This window comes from Callithrix jacchus, chromosome 3, assembly GCF_049354715.1.
Source record: "Callithrix jacchus isolate 240 chromosome 3, calJac240_pri, whole genome shotgun sequence".
Taxonomy (NCBI): Eukaryota; Metazoa; Chordata; class Mammalia; order Primates; family Cebidae; genus Callithrix; species Callithrix jacchus.
The window spans coordinates 101,615,312-101,625,515 of NC_133504.1; positions in this window are offsets into that span (position 1 = coordinate 101,615,312).

A 10,204-nucleotide genomic window follows, 5' to 3' on the forward strand; every position below is an offset into this window, starting at 1 on the left:
ACACCCTGTCTTTAGCCGAACTGGGCAGAAGTCCTGAAACCCAGGGAAGAATTCTCAGTCCATTAACTCAAGTGAGTGTATAAATTAAAGCTAACTTTTTAATGTTCCAAGACTATGTCTAACTAGCCACTCATTAACATTTGACCTTTCTAGTGTAGATAGTATGAAACCTCTCAGAACAGTCAAGGCAAGATATGGACCCTTTGAAGGATGTTTCTGTTGTAATAGAAAATCTTTGTAATTATACAATCTGTGAAAAATTCTTCTCCCTTCTGGGAAGGATCTGTGAATCCTATTTTTTGTATATTTATTTTTCTTCTCTAATTGCAATGTTTTGTAGTGGTTTCTTAAAATATTAAATAATTGTGCTGAACTAGACATATTTTTCCTGACTTTAGTGTAGCTAATGTTTCTTCCTTAAATATTGTGCTAGCCTTTTCCTTAAAACATTTTTTAAAATCATTTAAAATGAATTTACTGAATTATAGCCTATTAAATGTTGCATTTTAAAATAGATGTAGGTTCAGTATTTAAAACTATCTTCCCACTGTCATATAAAACTATAAATTGTGAGGTTATTCTCTAAAAATTAAAAAAATATTTTGATGGAGTTGAGGATGGTCAGATTATAATGTATGATGAATGGAGGTAGAGAGGTTATGATTTTAACAAATATCTACATGGGTTTTTTTATAGTATTGTTATTTGTTAAATGACAGTCTAAAAATATATGAAAGAAGAATTCAAAATTTCTAGATTATAAGCTAAATTTGATTTCCTGAGTTTCACACTATAGTGAGAATAACCTAGAGTGCAAGGTACAGGCATAACGCTATCGCCACTTTGTCTTTGCCATTGGGACTCTCACAGATCCTATCTGATATCACAAATAATACCCTTCAAAGCTAATAGCCATTATCTCTTCTCCTGCATTGTTTTCTGGCCTCCCTACCTCACCAAGATTCAGAATGTGTCCCAGTGATCATTATTTGACTTAAAGACACCTTATTGTTCAGTATGAGTAAGTGTGGAACAAATCAAGTAATACTCTCTGTTAAGTCCCCTCTATCTTACTTGCCAGACACAGAGACTGTCGAGAAGAACGACATGTAATCAAAACACAGGCTTGGAGCTCTGTGTGAGAAATTCTGCTAAAGACATATGGCGTTGTCTTGGAGCAAAATGGGTACTATTTGCTATGATTCCTTTGTCTGTATCACATAGATGTGATCAAATGGTCCTATGCAGAGCTTTCTCACAGCAATGATTCCTCATAGAGCATATGATTCCTCACAGCATAGAGTTTCCTCAGCTGGCAACTACCAATGTGGCATAATTTGAAAGAAGGGAGAGTTATAAATTATACACCATTGTAATTAAATGTGAAATCGTGGCTCATCAGGTGTCACTGTCATTCATAAAGACCTTCCCAGCTCATTGCACTGGACTTCTTAATTTGGTTCTTGTGAGGTAGTTAATTTTCTCTGTAATTGAAAGAATATCTATTGCAAATGATTTCTAGGAGCAAATGAACATGATGATTTGCTCAACTGGCCAGTGAGTGTTAGACTCTTTTCCTTTATTAATGTACAGTGATTTCTTTACATCCTCTGAATTTCTAAGTTGATTCCAGAAAAGGTCATGCATTCAAAAAGGGGCCTTGCAGTTGCCTGTAATCAGTCATCTTGCTGTCAGTTTTAAGGACAAAAAAAAAAAAAAAAAAAAAAATGCTGGCAGATCAGGTGGACGCAGAGGAAAATTAACCCAAGGTAACCTTAGGTTTATGACACTGAAAAGCTAGTTAAGTGGGCTGTGGACTGTGCACTGTAGTAATACACCTCTGTGAATAGTAAAGAAAAATAAAAGCTCTCCCTGAAATGCTTTAAAACTACTTAATGCAAACTATTTTATATTTTCTCCTGTGGGAAAATGACTATAATTATTTTTAAAAGATGCTTAACACAGCAGAAGGAATCCCAATGATGCTTTCCAAGGGTTCCAATGACGATGATGATTCTCACTTGGAACTGATTATTAATCGTTTCAAAATTTCAACAAATACTTCAATCAGTATGGGTTAAAATTAAGTTTCTCAGTCTTTCAAATAATTACCTGACTCTTAATGTGATGGTTCCTGTTGCTGTTGCCTTAAATTTGCATAGCACCGCTCTAAGGAGCACAAGTGATTTCTAGACCATATCTCATTAATTTTTCTAAGGGCACTCCCAGGAGACAAGGCCAAGAAAAATTAGAAAAGGCCTTTCTGCTTAAAAAAATGTACCTTCCATGGTTAAAATATCTTTCATCCCTGTACAGAGACTCTGTATAACTGATGATAGCTTCTATTGTTACGTATCCAGAGATTCCCCCAAAGATATTCTTTAAGCTTACTTTTTATTTATAACAACAACTTAAAAGAAATCCATTCTGAGCTCTATTTTTTAAGTAACAAAAATTGAAAGAAAGTACATTTGACACAGACTAGAAGGGCCTAGTTAGGCTACTGTACAAGAGAACAAACTGCATAAAAGAAGCTGATGATGTTTATTTATGTCTGGGGTTGGGAACTTTCAGGTGAGTTTTCAGCGTTGAAACACAAGTGAAGGTACAATTTACTTAAGGGACATGTGAAGCCACAAGGAGTCCTAAAACCGTTGGACGGACATTATGATGTTGTGTGCAAAGATAGTAGATGCTGTTAAAGGCAATCTTTCCCAGCATACTAAAAAAAAAATGAAGTGCCTGCAAGAATATTCAGTTTTTTGAGTGTCAAGACTTATCTATGAGGAAAAGATGGAAGCCTGACACCCTCATGATACTCTGCCACATACCCCTGGGCAATTATGTAAAATGATAGGACATTTGAATCTGTCTGGGAACCAAGTTCAGAGAACCATCAAAATGCCAGAAATTTTATGGGATAGCTACTGGTTTCATCACAAATATAAGACTACACCCAGACTGAAGTATCATACATCACTTTCCTTGTGGAATAGCCAGTCCTCACCAGGAATACTGAGGATGACTTTTGACCACAGAAACACCACTGAGTTTGGAATATCGAGAGGAAGACATTGACAGAACAAGATAAGAATAAGGTCAATAAGACCAACAGAAGGAGAGCCATTTGAAATTCCTTTGGCTATATATGATGAGATAGGATTCTAAGACAGTATTAACAAGCAGGTTCAGGCAGCAGCCTCTTACAGGGAGATTCCACTGTTCTTCATCCCAAGATGACAGGAAAGGAAAGGACTAAGGCCTCAGTCAACCTGGAGAAGATTTAGTAGAGGGGCTGGTAGTAATGTGGCAGGAGGGTAAACCTGTCCATGATGAGGTGAGTAGGTTTGGTCTGGGGTAATTAGTTTGGCAGAACCACTGGGAGGAGCTTCCGTACTAAACACTGGCGGTGACAGCTTCCCCAGCAGTGAGAGAGAAATGGGAGGAGCAGTATTCTGGAGAGGGTATTTCAATGAGGACCATTCTTCACTAAAAACACTGCTAGCAAAATTCATCCCCAAGAGCAGCACAGGTCTTCCTACACTGGGACAGATGCCTAGCAACATGGGACAGGCACTCAGCTCAGCAGCTTCACCAAAACCAAGGAGAACCCATGCAGAAAACAAATTTCCTCTGTCAGGATTATCCATGGGCCAGTGCCCTGAAGGAAACACAAATTAAAACAATAACTCAAATGTCATGGATGTGGAAAGGACATAGAATCGAAGACCAGAAGACCTTTCAGGGAAAAAAAAAACAACTCCAAGCTTTTCATATGCATAGCTTTATCTTCATCCTATGAAATAGATCAGAGGGGTTTTACCACCATTTTAGAAAAAGAGAGCATCATAGAGGAGTTAATTAAACTGCTAAGGTCATTCAAAACCCTGTTAGAAATCCAGTCTCCTGATAGATGGGAAAAAGGGTAAGAATGCTCTTTTAGATAGAGCTTTAATTTCATTTATTTAAAAGATCAAATGATACCATATATTATATTGGCTAAATGCTTACCCATTTTTCCTAAGCTTCTTAAACATCCTGAAACAAGTTCATTGTTACTTCTACATTGATTCTGCTTATAAATTGTTACATTTTATATTCTTGTTTATGTTTTGGCGTCTAATTAATATGGCTGTGGTTGAAATAATCTTAGCGTTTTCCCTCTCACCACTAACTTTCTCTTTGACTAACCCCCTTGCATCTGCTACAGGCTGTGCTATGGACTGGGCTACAAAGAATAGGAACAATCCTTCCTCTTTATGAATCCATTATTGGGTGGGGGAGAAAAAAAAGATTAAAACTATAAAACTATAAAATAGTGACAAGTGCCAAAATATACGTTGATGCAACCAATATATTGTTGGAAAAATAGAGAAGTGACCGATTTAATTCTTACTGTTTTAGAACATTTACACCTGTATCACTTGTGCATTCCAGCCTGCGGAGTATTTCCAAAAAATGATACTATACTATATATTCACAAATGTTAGAGAAGTTCCTATGAAAAGTAAAATGAAGCTCCGTTGGGAACCGAATCACTAACATGTTAAGTAAGTAGCAGACCCAGGACACAAATCTCAGACTTCTAACTTTAGATCCTCTGTCTTTCCCACTACAATGACACTTGAACCTAATGTGAAAAGAAGGATGCCCCGGATTGAAGGGCATGGGAGTAGAAAGAATAATGTGATCAAAGCTATGAGTGGAGAAACAAGGAAAAGAGACAAAGTCTTAATTTCCTCCTCTCTATTAAGGGTACAGTATGTCCTAACATGGGAGTTGTGAAGATGTGTTGATACTCCAGGGCAGGGCAGAGCCCTCAAAAAGACCTCAGGCATGGACCTACAATTCTTGTTAGAGTGTAGGAGACATAAGGTGGAGTAAGTCTGGAAACTGGATTGTTAAACACTGGTTCCCAGTTCATTATTGTGATCATAATCTAGCATCTTAATTTCCTGTGCCTGAAATGCCTTCTGTTATCATGTGATTCTTCTTTTGCAATTCATGGCATCTTATTTGTATTTCTCTTAGTCGATGCTTTTCTATAGTTAAGTCCAGTTTCTGGTATCACTCTAATGGTGAGGTTGACAAGAGCATTTTAGTCTTTACCCTTCTAAATCACAAGTACAATGCTTAACACATGGAAAATGCATGAATGTGTTCTTTTTTTTTATATTAAGGTTTAGACAAAACATGTATATATAAGACTTCCAGGCCTGTATTTATAGTTTAGTGCTTATTTGCAGTACTCAATATATATTTGAATGAATGAATGTGAAATACCTATTTGTTGATAGATTAATGTGGTTGAAGTTTCTAAAAGTTATATTTGACAGGAAATACCTTATTTTGCATTCTGTTGTATGTGATATATCTGGGGGTTTTCAGCATACTTTAAAAACAAAGTAATTTATATAAAGGACACTTGCAAGTGAATGACCCCACATTGAATGTGTGTATAAGGCAGTTTTTTTTTTTTTTGAGTCAGCTGAACTCATTGGGGTGCAGTCAAGAAACAGCATTTTTTTTTCTCTTACAATCTTCAAACATGATTTGTTAGATCCTTTTTCTTGCTATAGGCAAAATTCTTGCTGATCCCATCACTATACTTATAGTGATTTTAACATGTTAGAGTCTTAGAACAGTTTCATTTTCAGGGTGTTCATGAATTTAAGCTAATCTAAATAAAAACTTTAATCTCACAGTCAAATTAAATATTTTTCCCTCTTGGCTGGGCACAGTGATTCATGCCTGTAATCCCAGAACTTTGAGAGTCTGAGGGGGGCAGATCACTTGATATCAGGAGTTCGATATTAGCCTGGGCAATATAGTGAAACCCCATCTCTACTACAAGTAGAAAAATAAGTTGGGTATGGTGGCACATGCCTGTAATCCCAGCTACTCCAGAGGCTGAGGCACAAGAATCGCTTGAACCCAAGAGGTGGAGGCTGCAATGAGCAGAGATTACACCATTGCACTCCAGTCTGGGTGAGACTGTCTAAAAATAAAAATTAAAAAAAGTATTTTGTCCTGCCCTTCAGATCTGAAATAAAGAATGGCTCAAAGGGCAACAGTGTAGAAGGGGGTACTCGTCCTACATGTCATTCTCCATGTCTTTTTCCTTAGGGTCAGGTAAAGGAGAGGAAAGACCAGGGAGGGAAACGTTACAGGCTCGTTTACTTAGCTGGTGAGATTTTTGTAGTGATTCTTGACTACAAAACATCCTGTATGGTGGAAAGTGCTCTAGAGTGTTCTTTGTGACCCTGTGGGTCAGGGAGGAGGCTTTCATTGTTCAGTTAGCTCCCTGTTGCAGGAGACACAGTTGGGTTACTTCCCAGGACTTTCCAGATAGCTTGTGCCTCTTTCTGCCCAGGTTGTCTCACCCAGGCAGGCAAGTAGGCGTCTCGTGCAGGGTCTTTCAGGTAATTCACGACTGTTCATCTTTGTAGCCTATTGGCTCTCACAAGCCCTTGTCCAGCAAAATGGTAAGGGTATACATAGCCTTCTCCCTTCACTGCCCTCTTTCCTCATGCATTTTTTGCTGACTGCCTCAGTCCACCCCTTAACACATATCAAGTTCTCCCAATAAGTCTTCTACATTACATATCTTTCTATTAACAGCAGAGTAGAGGACTAAAAATTCCTGCAGCTCAGCAAGGATTAAACGTAGCTGTGAAATGCCAGTTCCCTTCCTCGTTCTTCAGGAGATTCTCTTGCACCCACCTCTCTATCCCCATTCCCCTCATCACCCCAGACTTAGAAGTTGAGCTGGTGAAAAGTTACTCTTGCAAATCCCCATTAAAGAACTCCTCTCTGCAATAAACACCAATGTCTGCTTGTTGTATGAGGTAAGATGGACAATGCTTTCCATATTGCCTTGATATGTCTGGGATCCCAGTTAAGACTGTGTGCACATTTATCTCTCATTTGTCAGCTTTGTGACCTAATTTGGAGACAAGGAAGGAAGTAATGAATGATGGACCAAAAAGTTAAAGGCATCAGTTATACTGGATAGATGGCTATCCAGTTTTGCAGACAAAAACCATAGTTGTTTACTGAATGTTGTTTTCCTGTGCACATGAACGAAGTGAAAGAACTAATAATAGGTTAAGGGACAGGCAGAGCCTTTCCTGGAATAGCATGATATTTAACAGATTGTGAGGTTTTGACTATGAATATGCCAGTTTTCCTAGGCTTTGAAAGAAATGATAACAGCTGTCTTAATACCAGACCCTGACCTCAGAAATGTTGAATGGAATGTGAATAAACAAATCCCCAACATGATGATGAAGAGGGTGTCAGGGATTTGCCTGTCCCCTCCCTTCTAATATTTTAAAATCACTACACTTTAATTCCACTTTTATTCATGTGGGGAAAAAATGGTTGGAAGACTTAGTAGCTACAAAATTGTCTAATTTCAAAATTGCAAAATAGAAATTGGTACAAAATGATCATATATATTTTCACTCAAGAAACTATCATTTTCTTCCATTTTATGAGTATTAGAAAATATTTTGAAGTAAAATTTTAATAATTTCTCAACATTCTATTGTATGAATCTACTATAATCTATTTAACAAACATTAAATTTTTGGACATCTAGTTTTTCTTTTAATTTGTGAAAGTTGTTCATATGGGTTGTTCTTTTCATACCCAACTAAAACAGAGTTGAGAAGCCAGGGGGAGAAAGCACTTAGGGCATGAAACATAAAATGTAATTCTCTGCAAGCCTGGCAGCTAAAACTGCCTGTAGTAACCTGAGACCAGTTTTCTCTGATGATTACTTAAAAGACCTGCCACATCACTCAGACTAATTCTGCCCACCACAATCACTTACCAATTAGAGCTGGCCAGATCTTCAAAACTTTATTAATGCCAATGACATTGCTCAAAGAGCAGTTCATAACAGTTATCTTTTTAATAAAAGCTCTAACTTTTTTTGTTCTTTGGAGAGCAGGGCACTTTCAGTTGTATTAAATGCTGTGCCTCTTCACTCTGCAGTGGTTTCTCTTTTTTATAATGGACAGTAAAGCAATCCCTTTTCCTCTACTGATACCGTGATTTTTTTATTCATAGTTTATATTATAAAAGCTGTTTTAATAAACATCTTTATAAAATTGTCACATTAATCTTCTTACAACTTAGAGAAAGAATTTGAGTAAATATGTATGCCTCTTATAACAAGTTGGTTTCATGTCATGCAGTTACACTTCAGAAATGTACCCATTTATGACTCAGAAGTACATGAAAGTTATATTTCCTCATATGCTTTCCATTTTGTTTCTATATCTTTTTCAGCACATAAAAAATACTTCATTTGTCTTATTTTTTAAGGTAAAATGATTTTCTATGCTTATTGGCCATTTATAATTTTCAATATTTCCGTATATTTTGCGTATTGGAATATTCATTGGTGTTTCTTTGTGTTCATACGTAAACAGCATTTTTTTCTCATATACATTTTTTTTTTTGTCATTTGATACTGGCTTTTGCTATGTTAAATCTTTATGTATCAATTTTATCAGGCTTTTCACTTAATGGTTTCTGCCTTTGTTAAATATTAAGTAGTTTATGTAAGGGGGAAGTAAGCAAAGTTAAGTTATTAGAAACGAAGGAGAAGTAAAGAGCAGCATGGTGAAGGGCAGGTATGTATGCGAACTGCTCCAGAGGAAACTCAATGGATAACATGTTTTCCCTTGCCTCTGAGCTTCCAAAGTCGTCTTTATTGAAATCTTATTGAAGATAATGCCCAGATAGTCTTAGAATTGTTTTTAAAAGTTAAACCCTAACCTAATTGTTATAAATGAGATAATGATTTCCTAAGATGGATATATTAAGTAAATTGCATTGTTTTGTTTAATTTTAATAGTGAAAATTATAAACAGAAAATAAAATTCTAAGGCCCTCAAATTATCTGAATGGACCCATCCTCTCAGCCAAGGGCATTCTAGACCTAACCTGAAGATCTAGTGTAGGCTGCCATGGAAGAGGGGGTTAGGCATGCCTCCATATACACCTCCCCTCCAGCATTAACATCAACACAGCCCTTAAGGCTCATAAGAAACATTTACAATCTTTTCTCTCTGAAGCCTGTTACTTGGAGGCTTTACCTACTTCATAAAACCTTGGTTTCTACAACCTCTTATGGTAATTCAGATATTCCTTTCTACTGATAACTTTTTCAACCAATTACCATCAGGACATTTTTACATCTACCTATGACCTGGAAGCCCCACCCTTGCCTTCCCACTTTGAGTTGTCCCGCCCTTCCAGATGGAACCAATGTAAGTCTTACATGTACTGATTGATGTATAATGTTCCCCTAAAATGTATAAAAGCAGGCTGTACCCCAACCACCTTGGGCACATGTCATCAGGATCTCTTGAGGCTAGGGCACAGGGGCATCTTAACTTCTGCAAAATAAACTTTCTAAATTGAGATTTGTCTCAGGTACTTTTTGCTTCACAAAGTAGTTATTCCTTTGATTACTTTTTGTGCTGTTAATAGGGATCATTTGTAGAGAATAAAGTTATGAGATATTTTACTTTTTCTTTATAAATTCAGGAATGTTTTATTTTTAAATAGACATATTTATTCTTATAACGAGAAAAATAAGATACATTAATTTTGAATTAAAAAGTCTTTTACCCCAAAACTGAGATGTTCCAATAACATTTTATTATCAAGGAAAAATGATAATGTAATATATAATTCCCAGAAATTTTATGCAAACAGGAATCACCTGGGAACTTGCTAAAATGCAGACTCTGGTGAAATATATCTATTTGAGATGAACTCTGAGCTGGGTATTTCTAACAGGCTTCCAAGTGATGCCAAGACTGCTGGTCTGCAGATCACACTTTGTTTAGAAAGCACATGGAGATTATTTGTTTTGGCAGCAGACAGAATTAGGCCTGTTTTTGTCAGAATTTTTGTGTGTAGAGGGTTCATGTGAGTTTTATGTTGCTTTGTTTTTGTAATCTCCTATACTCTGTGACAAATAAATTAGTGACCATAACTGAATGCTGGGCTGTAGTAAAAATTACGTAGCCTGTGCTGTTAAAATTTGTATGATTAACAACAAATGTGTATTCTTAGTCTGTAATTAGACACAGCTGAACTAGTTAAAAGAATGATTTAATTATTTACTAATTGACCAAATAGAGTCAATATAAAACTTCTACGAAGTTAAATAACAAAATTA